The sequence below is a fragment of the Apium graveolens genome, chromosome 4, assembly GCF_009905375.1.
Source record: "Apium graveolens cultivar Ventura chromosome 4, ASM990537v1, whole genome shotgun sequence".
Taxonomy (NCBI): Eukaryota; Viridiplantae; Streptophyta; class Magnoliopsida; order Apiales; family Apiaceae; genus Apium; species Apium graveolens.
The window spans coordinates 235,336,609-235,352,449 of NC_133650.1; the positions used below are offsets into that span (position 1 = coordinate 235,336,609).

A 15,841-nucleotide genomic window follows, 5' to 3' on the forward strand; every position below is an offset into this window, starting at 1 on the left:
ACTTTTAAGCAGTTTCAAGCAGTGAAGCCACCTGAGTTCAAAGGAAGTGCTAATCATGTGGAAGCCAATGCATGGCTCGAGGAAATGGAAAAGGCTTTTGAATTAGTCGGAGCAGGAGCTGAGTAGAAGACCAAGTTTGCAAGTTACTTTCTGAAGGGTGAGGCGAACTATTGGTGGGAATCCACACGAGCATTGGAAGGATGTGAGTTTATAACCTGGGAGCGATTCACAAAGCTGTTTCTGGAAAAATATTTCCCGAGGTATATGAAGAACCAAATGGAGATCAAATTTTTGAATCTGACCCAGGATGATCTTACTGTGGCTGAGTACGAGGCTAAGTTTACTGAATTGGCAAGGTTTGTGCCAGACCAGGTTGATACAGATGAAAAGAAAGCAAGAAGGTTTGAGCAGGGATTGAAATTTTGGATTCAGAACAGAGTGGCCATGTTTGAGTTGACTTCATATGTGGCAGTGGTTCAGAAAGCACTGGTGATCGAAAGTAAGAGTGACATGTCTCAGAAAGGAAAAGATGGGAAGAAAAGAAAGATAGAAACCTCAGAAGGAGGTCAACAGCTAAGTAATTTCCAGAGCCATTTTAACAGAAGGCCAGAATTTCAGGGTAATAGGAATGTGGGATTCAGAAGACCACAATCAGGAAATGGAGGATAAGGCAACCATTTTCAGAATTCAAATCAGCAGAGGCCCAATCGTCCACCAATACCAGATTGCCAGTTTTGTGGTAGGAAGCACTTTGGGAATTGTAATGCTAATGTGACGTGTTTCTGATAAGTGGCATTTTATACCACTTAGAACGTCTTAAAATGGCTTAAATTGGTGTCTTGAAATCAAGTATTTTGTGTATTTGATGCGTTTTTCTAGTGTTTATGCATTTCAGGGTATTAGTTGCATTTCGGAGGAGGAATCATCAAGAATAAGCCTTGGCATGTGTTCACCATTGCGAGAGGAAAAGAACGGGCAGATTACGGCGAAGAAACGGAGCAAACCTGGAAATTTTCCAGTAGGGTCCTGCGCGCCCGCGCAGCAATGCTGAGCGGCCGCGCAGCAGCCTTGCGCGCCCGCGCAGAAATGCTGAGCGGCCGCGCAGGGTCGGGGAAAATAATATATTGTTTTAGACTTCTACTTCTGTTTGGCTTCCAACTTCTATGTAATCTGAGTTTTATGGGACTATTATATAAGTAGATTTGAGACATTTTTCACAGAGTATTAAGAGGGGATTATGTTTTAGATTGTGTTTTGCAAGAAGCGAAGGAGATAAGGAAGAAGACCGATTTAGCACACAGCAACGAAGAGGAAGCATATATTCTTGTGATTCTTGTTTCGTTGTAACGTTGGATGCTAGTTTTCTTGCTTTGACTTATTTACTCTTGTGACGTACTCTGTTTTAATATAATTAGTTTAGTTGTTATTTTCTTGTGTTCGTTTATCATGATTTCATATGAACCCCTGATGGCGATAAGTTCTATTATGGGCTAATCGTGATCGTGGGGTTGCAACGGATTTATTATGGAATTCTTTAGTTAATTGTTTAATACTTTAGTGTGTGATGATTGCATGATATCTAGTATTGGTTGTGCGTATTCATCTTATGTGCGTCGCGAACATATAAGATAGGGTGTTAATCTCTTGTGAAGCGACAGTGGATCTTGAGATTTAGAACTTGCCATGCTAGCATAGGTTCATGTACGTTGTGCATGATTAGTGGGTAACTCTAACAGTTTTATTTGCCCTATGTAATCAAAAGGAATAACTTGTGCTTAAATCGTTGTGTTGTCAATTTCTGTAGACATATAGGAACTCAACATAATTGATGACTATTCAATTTCTATCTTAATTGTGGATGTTTGATAGAATGGTATTAGTACAATGAAAGTTGGCTTTTATCAGTTTTGTGTTATTCGATTAATATCATCACTGTCACATGCTAAAGGTAATAACTATGGCTATAGAAGGAAGTAATAATGAAGTTGTGATCTCATGAGTGTTTTATTATTGATAAATTGCAGTGTTAGTTAAGTGGTTAATTAAGTAGTTAATTATAGTTAATATTTAATCAACAATTTTAAGTGTTATTATCTTAACATTGAGAAGTAATCATACATTGGTGAGTGAGTTAAATTAGACAATAACTTAGTCTGAGTCTCTGAGGGAACGAACTAGAAAGTATTATATATTACTTACGAACGCGTATACTTGCGTGAATATTAGCACGTGTTTTCGCCCTAACAAGTTTTTGGCGCCGCTGCCGGGGACTCGGCGTAGTTGTTTAGTTTATGTACTTACCATCATTGGTCATTAGGACTCAGTGATTAGGACGTAGTAGTTAATTACTCTTTTCGGTTGTGTTTCAGGTACTTTAGTGCGTTTATGCAAACTCGTTCTCGTGCTCGCAAGAGGACCTTAGATACAGCTGAGGAGAAAGACGAAGTTCTTGATACACCGGAGAAGTTAGATTTTGAGGATTCGGAGTCAGGAACTGAGCAGAAAGAACCAGTAAACATGGGAGATCATATTGTTCAAGCTGATCCAGCTCTTATGGATTTTTCTAGGCCTAAAATTGATGACATTCAGTCAAGCATCCTTCATTCGGCTATTCAAGCTAACACCTTTGAAATCAAGCCGGGCACTATTCAGATGGTGCAGAATTCTGTTTCTTTTGGAGGAGCGGCAACTGAAGACCCCAACATGCACATAAGGAATTTTGTCGAGATCTGCAGCACTTTTAAGTATAATGGCGTGACTGATGAGGCTATCAAGTTGAGGCTTTTCCCATTCTCACTGAGGGATAAGGCTAAAGACTGGTTACATTCTGAACCAGCTGGGTCAATCACTACGTGGCAAGATCTTGCGCAAAAGTTTCTGGTGAAGTTTTATCCAATGGCAAAGACTGCTGCTATGAGGAGTGCTCTTACTCAGTTTGCGCAGCAACCTACATAATCTATGTGCGAGGCTTGGGAACGCTACAAGGAAATGTTGAGAAAATGTCCACATCATGGAATGCCGGATTGGATGGTAATCACTGGTTTTTATAATGGTTTGGGGGCTCAATCTCGGCCCATGCTCGATGCAGCAGCTGGAGGCGCCTTATGGGCTAAAAGCTATACTGAGGCGTACAATCTTATTGAGACGATGGCTGCAAATGAGCATCAAAACCCAACTCAGAGGATGACATCAGGCAAGGTAGCATGTATTCTGGAAGTTGATGCAGCCATCGCTATTGCAGCCCAGCTCCAAGCGCTATCAATGAAGGTTGATTCTTTGGCTACGTATGGAGTTAATCAAATAGCTATGGTTTGTGAGCTTTGTGCAGGTTCTCATGCTACGGATCAGTGTTCTCTTGTCAATGAATCTGTTCAGTATGTGAATAATTATCAGCGACAACAGCAGCCTGTGCCAGCGACCTATCATCCTAACAACAGAAATCATCCAAATTTCAGCTGGGGAAATAATCAGAATGCTATTCAGCCACCATATCAGCAAGGAGTGAGTAAACAATTTAACCCACCTGGATTCCAGCAACCACAGCAGTATGCTACAAGACAATCATATCCTCAACAGGGAAGTGCAGCTGCACCTACTAGTGCTGATTTTGAGGAACTTAAGCTGTTGTGCAAGAGTCAGGCGGTTTCTATCAAGACCTTGGAAAATCAAATCGGTCAATTAGCCAATGCAGTGCTCAATCGTCAACCTGGCACTCTTCCCAGTGACACGGAAGTACCAGGCAGGAAGGAAGCTAAAGAGCAAGTCAAGGCTATTACCTTAAGGTCTGGAAAAGTAGCTGATGCTGAAAAGGCAAAAGAAGTCGAAGCTGAAGTTCGAGATGAAGAATCTAAGCAAAGGGAGAAAGCAGCGGAACCAAGGAAGACTACTGTTGAACACACTCTGCCTGAGGCTAATACAGGGGAGAAACAGCTCTATCCTCCACCACCTTTTCCTAAGAGATTGCAGCAACAAAAGCTGGATAGACAGTTCGGGAAGTTTCTGGAGGTGTTCAAGAAACTTCACATCAATATACCTTTCGCTGAGGCTCTGGAACAAATGCCTAGTTATGCGAAGTTTATGAAGACTATTCTTTCAAGGAAGGTGAAACTGGATGACCTTGAAACCGTTGCTCTCACGGAAGAATGCAGCGCGGTTCTGCAACAAAAGTTACCACCAAAACTGAAAGATCCAGGAAGCTTCACCATTCCTTGCACCATTGGCAATCTAACTTTTGACAAGTGCCTTTGTGATTTGGGAGCAAGCATTAATCTGATGCCGTTGTCGATCTTTAAAAAGCTGGACCTACCTGATCCAAAACCCACATACATGTCGCTACAATTGGCGGATCATTCCATTACTTACCCAAGGGGCATAGTTGAGGATGTGCTTGTCAAGGTGGATAAGCTCTTCTTTCCTGCTGATTTTGTTATTCTGGATTTTGAGGAAGATAAAAAGATTCCCATAATCTTGGGGAGGCCTTTCTTGGCAACTGGCCGTACCTTGATAGATGTGCAAAAAGGAGAACTTACTATGCGGGTTCAAGATCAGGATGTGACCTTCAACGTATTCAAGGCAATGAAATTCCCTACAGAAGATGAGGAGTGCTTAAAAGTGGATGTGATTGATTCTGCGGTTACTTCGGAACTCGATCACATGCTAATGTCTGATGCATTGGAAAAGGCCTTAGTGGGGGAATTTGACAGTGATGATGAAGATAGCAACGAGCAATTACAATATCTGAACGCTTCTCCCTGGAAGCGAAAGCTAGATATATCATTTGAATCTCTTGGTACTTCTGACCTCAAGAACGCTGAAGGGAAGCTCAAACCATCAATAGAGGAAGCGCCTACCTTAGAGCTCAAACCATTACCTGAACACTTGAGGTATGCCTTTTTAGGTGATTCATCTACGTTACCTGTTATTATTTCAGCTGACCTTTCAGGTAGTGAGGAAGACAAGCTCTTAAGGATTTTGAGAGAATTCAAATCGGCTATAGGATGGACCATAGCAGACATCAAGGGGATAAGTCCCTCATATTGTATGCATAAAATTCTGTTAGAGGAAGGTAGTAAGCCAACTGTGGAACAGCAGCGAAGACTGAACCCAATTATGAAGGAGGTGGTGAAGAAAGAAATTCTGAAATGGCTAGATGCAGGCATCATTTATCCTATTTCTGACAGCTCGTGGGTGAGCCCTGTACAATGTGTTCCTAAGAAGGGAGGTATCACTGTGGTCGCAAATGAAAAGAATGAGTTCATCCCTACTCGAACAGTTACAGGATGGAGAGTATGCATGGATTATAGAAAATTGAACAAAGCCACAAGAAAGGATCACTTCCCTCTCCCATTCATTGATCAAATGCTTGACAGATTGGCGGGACATGAGTATTTTTATCTTCTGGATGGGTATTCCGGGTATAATCAGATTTGTATTGCACTAGAGGATTAGGAAAAGACTACCTTCACTTGTCCATTTGGCACATTTGCTTTTCGTAGAGTTTCGTTTGGGTTATGTGGCGCCCCGGCCACCTTTCAGAGATGTATGATGGCTATATTCTCTGACATGATTGGAAATAACGTCGAAGTGTTCATGGATGACTTCTCCGTCTTTGGACACTCATATGATGAATGCTTGAATAATCTGCGCGCCATACTCAAAAGATGCGTGGAAACTAATTTGGTGCTTAATTGGGAGAAATGTCATTTTATGGTGCGTGAAGGCATTATCCTTGGGCATAAGGTCTCTAGTAAAGGTCTGGAGGTGGACAAGGCCAAGGTGGAAGTCATTGAAAATCTTCCCCCACCTAATTCAGTGAAAGGAATCCGTAGTTTTCTCGGTCATGCGGGTTTTTATCGGCGATTCATCAAGGACTTTTCAAAGATATCTAAGCCGTTGTGCAATTTACTTGAGAAAGATGTGCCTTTCAAATTTGATGATGAATGTTTGGCAGCATTCGAGACTCTCAAGGAGAGTTTGATCACGGCACCAGTTATTACAGCACCAGATTGGACAGAACCGTTTGAGATGATGTGTGATGCGAGTGACTATGCGGTAGGTGCAGTTCTGGGACAACGCAAGAAAAATCTCTTCCATGTGGTCTACTATGCGAGTAAGACTTTAAATGGGGCCCAATTGAACTACACCACTACTGAGAAGGAGCTTTTGGCTATAGTCTTTGGCTTTGAGAAATTTCGATCTTATCTGCTTGGTACGAAAGTGACAGTATTCACTGATCATGCAGCTATTTGCTATCTGGTTTCTAAGAAGGATTCGAAGCCGAGACTCATTCGTTGGGTGCTTTTACTTCAGGAATTTGAGTTAGAGATCAAAGATAGAAAAGGTACCGAGAATCAAGTAGCTGACCATCTCTCTAGGTTGGAGAATCCCGATTCTACTTCACAAGATAGGACGTTAATCAATGAATCTTTTCCGGATGAGCAGTTATTTGCAATTCAGGAGGAAGAACCATGGTTTGCAGATATTGTAAACTATCTTGTCAGCAATATAATGCCTCCCAAATTGACATCCGCGCAAAAGAAGAAGTTTCTGCATGAGGTGAAGTGGTATATGTGGGATGAACCATATTTGTTTAGACAGGGAGCTGACCAGATCATCAGGAGATGTATCCCGTTCTGTGAGACGGAGGGGATATTACGAGACTGCCATTCCACGGTTTATGGTGGACACTATGGAGGTGAGAAAACGGCAGCTCGTATTCTGCAAGCAGGTTTTTTCTGGCCCACCTTGTTCAAGGATGCTCATCAGTTTGTTTTAAGGTGTGATCGTTGCCAAAGAGTGGGAAATTTGTCAAGGAAGGATGAGATGCCATTAAATGTGATGCTTGAAGTCGAGGTCTTTGATGTATGGGGAATCGATTTCATGGGGCCTTTTATCTCGTCTTGCAATAATCAGTACATTTTGCTGGCAGTCGATTATGTCTCAAAATGGGTCGAAGTTAAAGCTTTACCAACAAATGATGCAAAGGCAGTGCTAAATTTTCTTCATAAGCAAATTTTCACAAGGTTTGGAACACCTCGGGTAATCATAAGTGATGAAGGATCGCATTTTTGCAACCGTAAGTTCACTTCTATGATGCAGCGTTATAATGTGAATCATCGAGTAGCTACTGCCTATCATCCACAAACAAATGGTCAAGCGGAAGTGTCTAACAGAGAGATAAAGCGCATTCTAGAGAAGGTTGTTTGTCCATCAAGGAAGGATTGGTCTTTAAAGCTCGATGAAGCTGTTTGGGCTTACAGAACAGCATACAAAGCTCCACTTGGGATGTCACCATTTCAATTGGTGTACGGTAAGGGATGTCATCTACCGGCGGAGCTTGAGCATAAGGCCTACTGGGCATTGAAGAAATTGAACCTGGATTTAGATGCAGCTGGTAAGAAAAGAATGCTTCAGCTTAATGAACTTGATGAATTTCGACTTCAAGCGTACGAGAATAACAAAATGTATAAGGAAAAGGTGAAAAGGTGGCACGATAGGAAGCTACATCCTAAGTTGTTTGTGCCAGGGCAACAAGTTCTGTTATTCAACTCTCGGCTCCGACTTTTTCCTGGGAAGTTGAAATCAAGGTGGTCTGGACCTTTTATTGTCAAAACTGTGTTTCCACATGGAGCGGTGGAAATTTTTGAGAATGATTCGGACCAAGCATTCAAGGTTAACGGTCAGCGGTTGAAGCACTACTATGGGGACATGGCAAACCGAGAGGTGGTTAGTGCCATTTTGTTGACTACGAGAGAAAGGAACGGAACGTCAAGCTAATGACGAAAAAGAAGCGCTGCGTGGGAGGCAACCCATGAATGATTGTTACAGGAACCCTTAGAAGTTAATAACCTATCCAAAAACACAAAAAAAATCAGAAAACAGGGGCTGAAATTTTTTTTTTCCAGAGACCCTCTGCGCGCCCGCGCAGCTATGCTGAGCGGTCGCGCAGCTTGCTGCGCGCCCGCGCAGAAATGCTGAGCGGCCGCGCAGGGTTCGAGTTCCAGAATTTTTTTTTTACAGTTCAGAAAAAAAACAAAAACACAAAAACCCATTACAGCCCATAAACCCACGAATTCTTTTCCCATTACCCCATGATTTTATCCCTCAACCCCACTCCTAATCTAATTTAACCTACTCCACACCCTATATATACATACACCTATCCTACATATCTCCCACAACTTCCTACACTTAAACCCTCTCATAAACATCAAAAAAATCAGTTCTTACACACTTTTATTCACAAAATCAATGGCACCCAAGAGAGCACGCACTATTGACAGCAGCAGCACAGTTCCTACTGCTGATTCATCAAGGGGTACTGCTGCGAGGCCTCGGTTAACTGACAGAGCCGTGGAGGAGGAGTACACTAGGCTGTTGGGGAAGCCGATTCTGAAGGAGAGGGGGTTTTTACCATCAGGGAGGGATGGTGAGTTGTTGCCCATGATTGCAGAGAAGGGGTGGATAGCTTTTTGTGAGTCACCCGAAGCAGTACCGATGAGTGTTGTTCACGAGTTCTACGCGAACGCGAAGGCTGAAAAGCATGGGTTTCCTGTAGTTCGGGGGCTGACGGTTGATTATCATCCTGCGGCGATTCGCCGAGTGATTGGACAGCGAGAGAGGAAGCCCGAGGAGGAGAACTGGAATGAAAAGACTGCTGAGGATTTTGACTTGGATTTGATTTGTGCGACTCTCTGTCGACCGGGCACAGTTTGGAACCGCAGTCCAGCCAATAATGAGTATCGTCACTTTCCGGCGATCGCCATGAACAGGTATGCCCGTGCATGGAACGCATTTATATATGCTAATATTTTGCCTTCTTCACATGCACACGAGGTCACAGTTGAGAGAGCACAGTTGTTGTGGGGAATTCTGAATGAGGAATACTATGTGGACCTTGGTGAGTTTATCTACCAAGGAATTCTGAAGTTTTTGAGGGGAGAAAAGCATATGAACATCCCTTATGCATCCACGGTTACAAAGCTATGCCGTGCAGTAGGAGTGAACTGGCCGGCTCACAAGCAGTTGCAGTTGCCAGCAGCTCCTATAGATTCTGGCACTCTGAATGGGACGCAGGAGTGGACCGGTGGTGAGCCTGAGGAGCATGGGCTGGGTTATCGTCTTCCAGGAGGGCGTCCAGCACGAGGTGCTACTATGGCCAGGCCAGGGCGTGGTGAGGCTAGTTCTTCGAGAGCTCAGGAGGGTGCTGGGATGGGTGATGCCCAGTATAGGAGGCTTTCACGGCGGATGGATGCCATGTATGAGACGCAGAGCAGGTTTGCTCAGGAGCTCACCCTTGCGTTAGGGACTGCTTTTCGAGGCCTTGGAGCTGATATCCAGTGGCCAGTTTTTGGTGAGGACTCTGCATACCCGCCGCCTGATACTCCACCCACTGAGGGTGATGATGATGACTCCGAGTAGGTATACCCTGTGTTCCTTTCTACTACCTTCACTGGGGACAGTGAAGATTTTAAGTTTGGGGGTGGTAGTTAAGGAATATTTTGTGTGTGTCATATAGTTGCATATTCATGATAGTTAGTTCATATAGTTGCATAATTTTTGCCATATAGTTTTTTTATATAGCTTTATTTGTTGTCATATCATATAGCTCATGCATATACCATGATCCCTTTTGCAATGATTTATTGACTGAATTGTGATATTGAGGCGAGTGTAGTGATAGCATTAAAGTGATATTAAGTTGTGTAGGTTGATATGCATGCTAGAAGCACTTGTATTGTCACTAAGTCTTAGAGAATGCTGAAGGACTAGATTGTTGTTATGATATGATTATTTTCGAGGATAATCTATTTATTATGCTTAGAATTTGATAATAGGTTCTTAGTGGTAAAGGCATGAAAAAGAAAAAAAATGGAGTAAAAATGGAATTTGTTGCTAGTTGTGGCTAGGCGTCAAATGGCTAATAGCCGGCTCGCATGTTATGCGAGTAGTCTAGGGTTGAGCAAGATGGAGCGAAACGCACTTGCTCAGAGTAAAAAAAAAAAGAAAAAAAAAAGAAAATTTTTGCGTAATTGATCAAGAGTGGGCTCTTTGGTATTCGAGTTATTAAGTTCTTAGGGGACTTTGTGCCTAGTGACCTAAGGCTTTTAGAGTCTGGGATCCGCTAACCTAACGCTCGTTACATGGATACCATTGTATAAGTCTTTTGTGGACCTCACTCACTGCACGGTCAAATAAGCATTTGCGTTGTAAATAAAAAGCACGATTCCGTAGTAAGCTCTAAAGTTCTTGTAGTGTTGTATATCACTTTGTGCCTAGAATTTTTATTCTTTGTATAATCGTAGGATTGCCTTGAGGAAAGTCTAGTCATAGTAATTGGTCTAGTTCCGAAGCATATCTGTTAGGCATTTGCACACACCACGTTTCTGGCGGTATGTCCGTTTGCATGAGTTTCTTGATCTTTAGTGTCTAACTGCATTCGTTGAGACGTGACAATTTGGTTGGTTAATTGTAGTAAGGGGGATCGTTGCATTTTCATATAGATTGCATTCATGCATATTTTTATTTGTTTTTGAGTCTGTGACGCTTGAGGACAAGCATCGATTTAAGTTTGGGGGTGTGATAAGTGGCATTTTATACCACTTAGAACGTCTTAAAATGGCTTAAATTGGTGTCTTGAAATCAAGTATTTTGTGTATTTGATGCGTTTTTCTAGTGTTTATGCATTTCAGGGTATTAGTTGCATTTCGGAGGAGGAATCATCAAGAATAAGCCTTGGCATGTGTTCACCATTGCGAGAGGAAAAGAACGGGCAGATTACGGCGAAGAAACGGAGCAAACCTGGAAATTTTCCAGTAGGGTCCTGCGCGCCCGCGCAGCAATGCTGAGCGGCCGCGCAGCAGCCTTGCGCGCCCGCGCAGAAATGCTGAGCGGCCGCGCAGGGTCGGGGAAAATAATATATTGTTTTAGACTTCTACTTCTGTTTGGCTTCCAACTTCTATGTAATCTGAGTTTTATGGGACTATTATATAAGTAGATTTGAGACGTTTTTCACAGAGTATTAAGAGGGGATTATGTTTTAGATTGTGTTTTGCAAGAAGCGAAGGAGATAAGGAAGAAGACCGATTTAGCATACAGCAACGAAGAGGAAGCATATATTCTTGTGATTCTTGTTTCGTTGTAACGTTGGATGCTAGTTTTCTTGCTTTGACTTATTTACTCTTGTGACGTACTCTGTTTTAATATAATTAGTTTAGTTGTTATTTTCTTGTGTTCGTTTATCATGATTTCATATGAACCCCTGATGGCGATAAGTTCTATTATGGGCTAATCGTGATCGTGGGGTTGCAACGGATTTATTATGGAATTCTTTAGTTAATTGTTTAATACTTTAGTGTGTGATGATTGCATGATATCTAGTATTGGTTGTGCGTATTCGTCTTATGTGCGTCGCGAACATATAAGATAGGGTGTTAATCTCTTGTGAAGCGACAGTGGATCTTGAGATTTAGAACTTGCCATGCTAGCATAGGTTCATGTACGTTGTGCATGATTAGTGGGTAACTCTAACAGTTTTATTTGCCCTATGTAATCAAAAGGAATAACTTGTGCTTAAATCGTTGTGTTGTCAATTTCTGTAGACATATAGGAACTCAACATAATTGATGACTATTCAATTTCTATCTTAATTGTGGATGTTTGGTAGAATGGTATTAGTACAATGAAAGTTGGCTTTTATCAGTTTTGTGTTATTCGATTAATATCATCACTGTCACATGCTAAAGGTAATAACTATGGCTATAGAAGGAAGTAATAATGAAGTTGTGATCTCATGAGTGTTTTATTATTGATAAATTGCAGTGTTAGTTAAGTGGTTAATTAAGTAGTTAATTATAGTTAATATTTAATCAACAATTTTAAGTGTTATTATCTTAACATTGAGAAGTAATCATACATTGGTGAGTGAGTTAAATTAGACAATAACTTAGTCTGCGTCTCTGAGGGAACGAACTAGAAAGTATTCTATATTACTTGCGAACGCGTATACTTGCGTGAATATTAGCGCGTATTTTCGCCCTAACAGTTTTAAGTGCGGCAGGAAGGGACACTTTGCTAATGTGTGTCAGAATCAGACTCAAGGTTAAAATATGGGAACTGGATGTTATAAGTGTGGAAAGCCAGGACATATCGCCAGGAATTGCCCAGCACAAGGTACTATGAGCAACACCCCAAGGCTTACAGGTGCTCCATCTCAGAATGTGCCAAGGATTGAAGGACCACTAGCAAAGGACCAGCCAAAGGCCAGAACATTCAACATGACTATGAAAGATGCTGTTCAGAGTTCAGACGTGGTTGCAGGTACGCTTCCAGTCAACTCCGTAGATGCTAAAGTTTTATTTGATTCTGGAGTTACGAGGTCATTTATTTCTCAAGATTTTGTCGATAAACTGTATTGTGAAGTTAAATTGTTAGAACAAGCATTAATAATAGAGTTAGCTAATAAGGACCAAGTTTTTGTCGACCGAGTATGCCCGAGGTGTGATGTTGAGATAGGAGGACATCATTTCTATGCCAACTTGATACCTTTTAAGTTGGGAGAATTTGATGTTATTTTAGGAATGGATTGGTTGTCATAAAATAACGCCCAGATTGATTGTAAGAATAGGAAAGTAAGACTTCAGACATTGGGTAGTAAGAAGAAGGTGATATTTCGAGGAAATAGGCAAGAGAAGAAGTTCTTAACGATCGCTCAAGTAAAGAGGTTATTACATCAGAATTGCGAAGCATATTTGGCTCATGTGGTAGACACCAACAAAGAAGTTCCAGCACTAGAAGCGATTCCAGTTGTCAACGAATTTTTAGATGTCTTTCCAGAAGATCTACCAGGATTACCTCCTGACAGAGAAATTGAATTTGCAATTGATCTAGCACCCAGAACAGAACCAGTCTCTAAAGCTCCGTACAGGATGGCACCAGTGGAAATGAAAGAATTGGCAACTCAGCTGCAAGATCTTTTGGAGAAAGGAGTTATAAGACCTAGTGTATCCCCATGGGGCGCACCAGTACTGTTTGTCAAGAAAAAGGACGGGAGTATGCGACTGTGTATTGACTATCAAGAATTAAATAAGCTGACCATTAAGAACAAATACCCATTGCCGAGGATCGATGATTTATTTGACCAATTGCGAGGCGCTGTATGGTTTTCTAAAATAGATTTAAGATCCGGATATCATCAACTGAAGATCAAGCCTGAAGACATATGGAAGACCGCATTTAGAAGCAGATATGGGCATTATCAGTTTCTAGTGATGGCATTTGGATTAACCAACGCACCAGCAGCTTTCATGGATCTGATGAATCGAGTATTTAAGAAGTATTTGGATAAATTCGTGATCGTGTTCATAGACGATATTCTGATCTATTCCAAAACAGAAGAGGAGCATGCAGAGCATTTGAAGATAGTTTTGGAGATACTACGACAGGAGAAATTATACGCAAAGTTTTCTAAGTATGAATTTTGGTTAAAAGAAGTACGATTTCTTGGGCACGTGATTAGTAATAAAGGAGTGGAAGTGGATCCAGCAAAGATTGAAGCCATAATCAACTGGGAGAGGCCAAAAACACCAACGGAAGTAAGAAGTTTCATGGGATTGGCAGGTTACTACAGAAGATTTGTGCAATATTTTGCAAAGATAGCTACGCCATTGACAAAGCTTACCAGGAAGAACCAGAAATTTGAATGGGATGAGAAATGCGAAGAGAGTTTCCAGGAATTAAAGAATAGATTAGTATCTTCTCCAGTGTTAGTCTTGCCAGATGATCAAGGAAATTTTGTGATTTATAGTGACGCGTCGTACAAAGGATTGGGATGTGTTTTGATGCAGCATGACAAGGTGATAGCCTACGCTTCAAGACAGTGGAAACCACATGAAGAGAAGTATCCAACTCATGATCTTGAATTGGCAGCTATAGTGTTTGCATTGAAGATTTGGAGGCATTATCTTTATGGGGAAAAGTGCGAGATCTACACGGACCACAAGAGTTTGAAATATATTTTTACCCAGAAGGAATTAAACATGAGACAACGAAGATGGTTAGAACTAATCAAGGATTACGACTGTACTATTAACTATCATCCAGGTAAAGCAAATGTGGTGGCCGACGCTCTGAGCAGAAAAGAAAGGTTAAATTTGATAACTTCATCAGAGGAGTTGATCAAGGAATTTGAGAAGCTAGAAATAGAGGTTAGTATCCCAAGTTTGTCTACAGAGGTATTGTGCGCAATGTCTTTTCAACCAGAATTATTGGAGAAGATAAGAAGATGTCAGGAGGAAGTAATGAGCCATGAACGAGACAGTTTGACAGGAGAAGAGATAGGGAGTCAAAAGGATGATAAAGGGATATTAAGATTATCTTCCATAATATGGATACCCAACGTAGCCGAGCTGAAAGATGAAATTCTTCGAGACGCTCACAACTCCAAATATTCTATTCATCCCGGAAGTACGAAGATGTACCGAGATTTAAGAGAAAACTATTGGTGGCCAAGCATGAAGAAGGAAATTGCAGAATGGGTAAGTAAATGTTATACTTGCCAGCGAGTTAAAGCGGAACATCAAAGGCCTAGTGGACTGATACAACCGTTGGACATTCCAGAATGGAAGTGGGAACATATCGCGATGGATTTCGTAGTTGGATTACCGAGAACTAGGGCAAATCATGATGCTATTTGGGTTATTATCGACAGATTGACGAAGTCAGCGCATTTTCTTCCTATCAACGAAAGATTCTCAATGGATAAATTGGTTTGATTATATCTTAAGGAAATTGTGACACGACATGGAATTCCAGTATCCATAGTTTCAGATAGAGATCCTCGATTTAATTCAAGATTTTGGAGAAGTTTTCAAGATTGTCTCGGAACGAAGCTGAATATGAGTACCGCGTATCATCCGCAGACGGATGGTCAAAGTGAAAGGACGATTCAGACTATTGAGGATATGCTAAGGGTATGTGCGCTAGATTTTGAAGGAAGTTGGGACGAACATTTGCTATTGGTTGAATTCTCCTACAACAACAGTTATCATGCCAGTATTGGAATGCCGCCTTATGAAGCTTTGTACGGGAGAAGATGCATATCTCCAATATGTTGGGAGGAAGTTGGTGAGAGAAAGATTTTGGGTCCAGAATTGATCCAGCAGACGAAGGTTAAGATATAACTCATTCGGAAAAGATTAACAGCAGCTCAAGACCGTCAACGTAAATATGTTGATCCTACCAGAAAAGATATGGAATTTGAAATTGGAGAAGCAGTGTTATTGAAGGTTTCACCTTGGAAGGGTTTATCAAGATTTGGAAAGAAAGGAAAGCTGAGTCCGCGTTATGTTGGCCCTTTTGAGATTTTGAGGCGTGTGGGAAAAGTTGCGTACGAGTTACCGTTACCACCTCACATGCAGCATATTCGCAATGTATTCCATGTGTCAATGTTGAAGCGTTATTTGCCTGATTCGAACCATGTGATAGAATACGAGCCAATCGAGATCCAGCCAGATTTATCTTTTGTAGAGCAACCAGTGCAGATTTTAGATAAGAAAGAAAGAGTACTTAGGAATAAGTCTGTATCTTTAGTGCGAGTCTTGTGGAGGAATCCCAAGGTTGAGGAGTCGACCTGGGAATTGGAAAGCGAAATGCGATCCAAGTATCCTCATTTATTTTCCTAGGCTGATTCTGAGGACAGAATCCTGTTAAGGGGGTAGATTGTAATATCCCATATATTTTCAAATATTATTATTATTATTCGAAATTGTTTATGTGATTTTATGTGAATTTTGGTTAATTATCTGAAAAGTGGAATTGATATCTGAATGTTTATATGTGACAT

At 41.3% G+C, this 15,841-nt stretch overlaps 1 non-coding gene across 1 annotated transcript; it reads right to left on the bottom strand.

The window, feature by feature from the left end:
* Positions 1–2,910: 2,910 nt before the first annotated feature.
* On the bottom strand, positions 2,911–3,017 carry LOC141722721 (small nucleolar RNA R71). The gene has a single exon (XR_012575725.1). It is a non-coding gene; the product is annotated as a small nucleolar RNA R71 (small nucleolar RNA).
* Between the last annotated feature and the right edge of the window lie 12,824 nt (positions 3,018–15,841).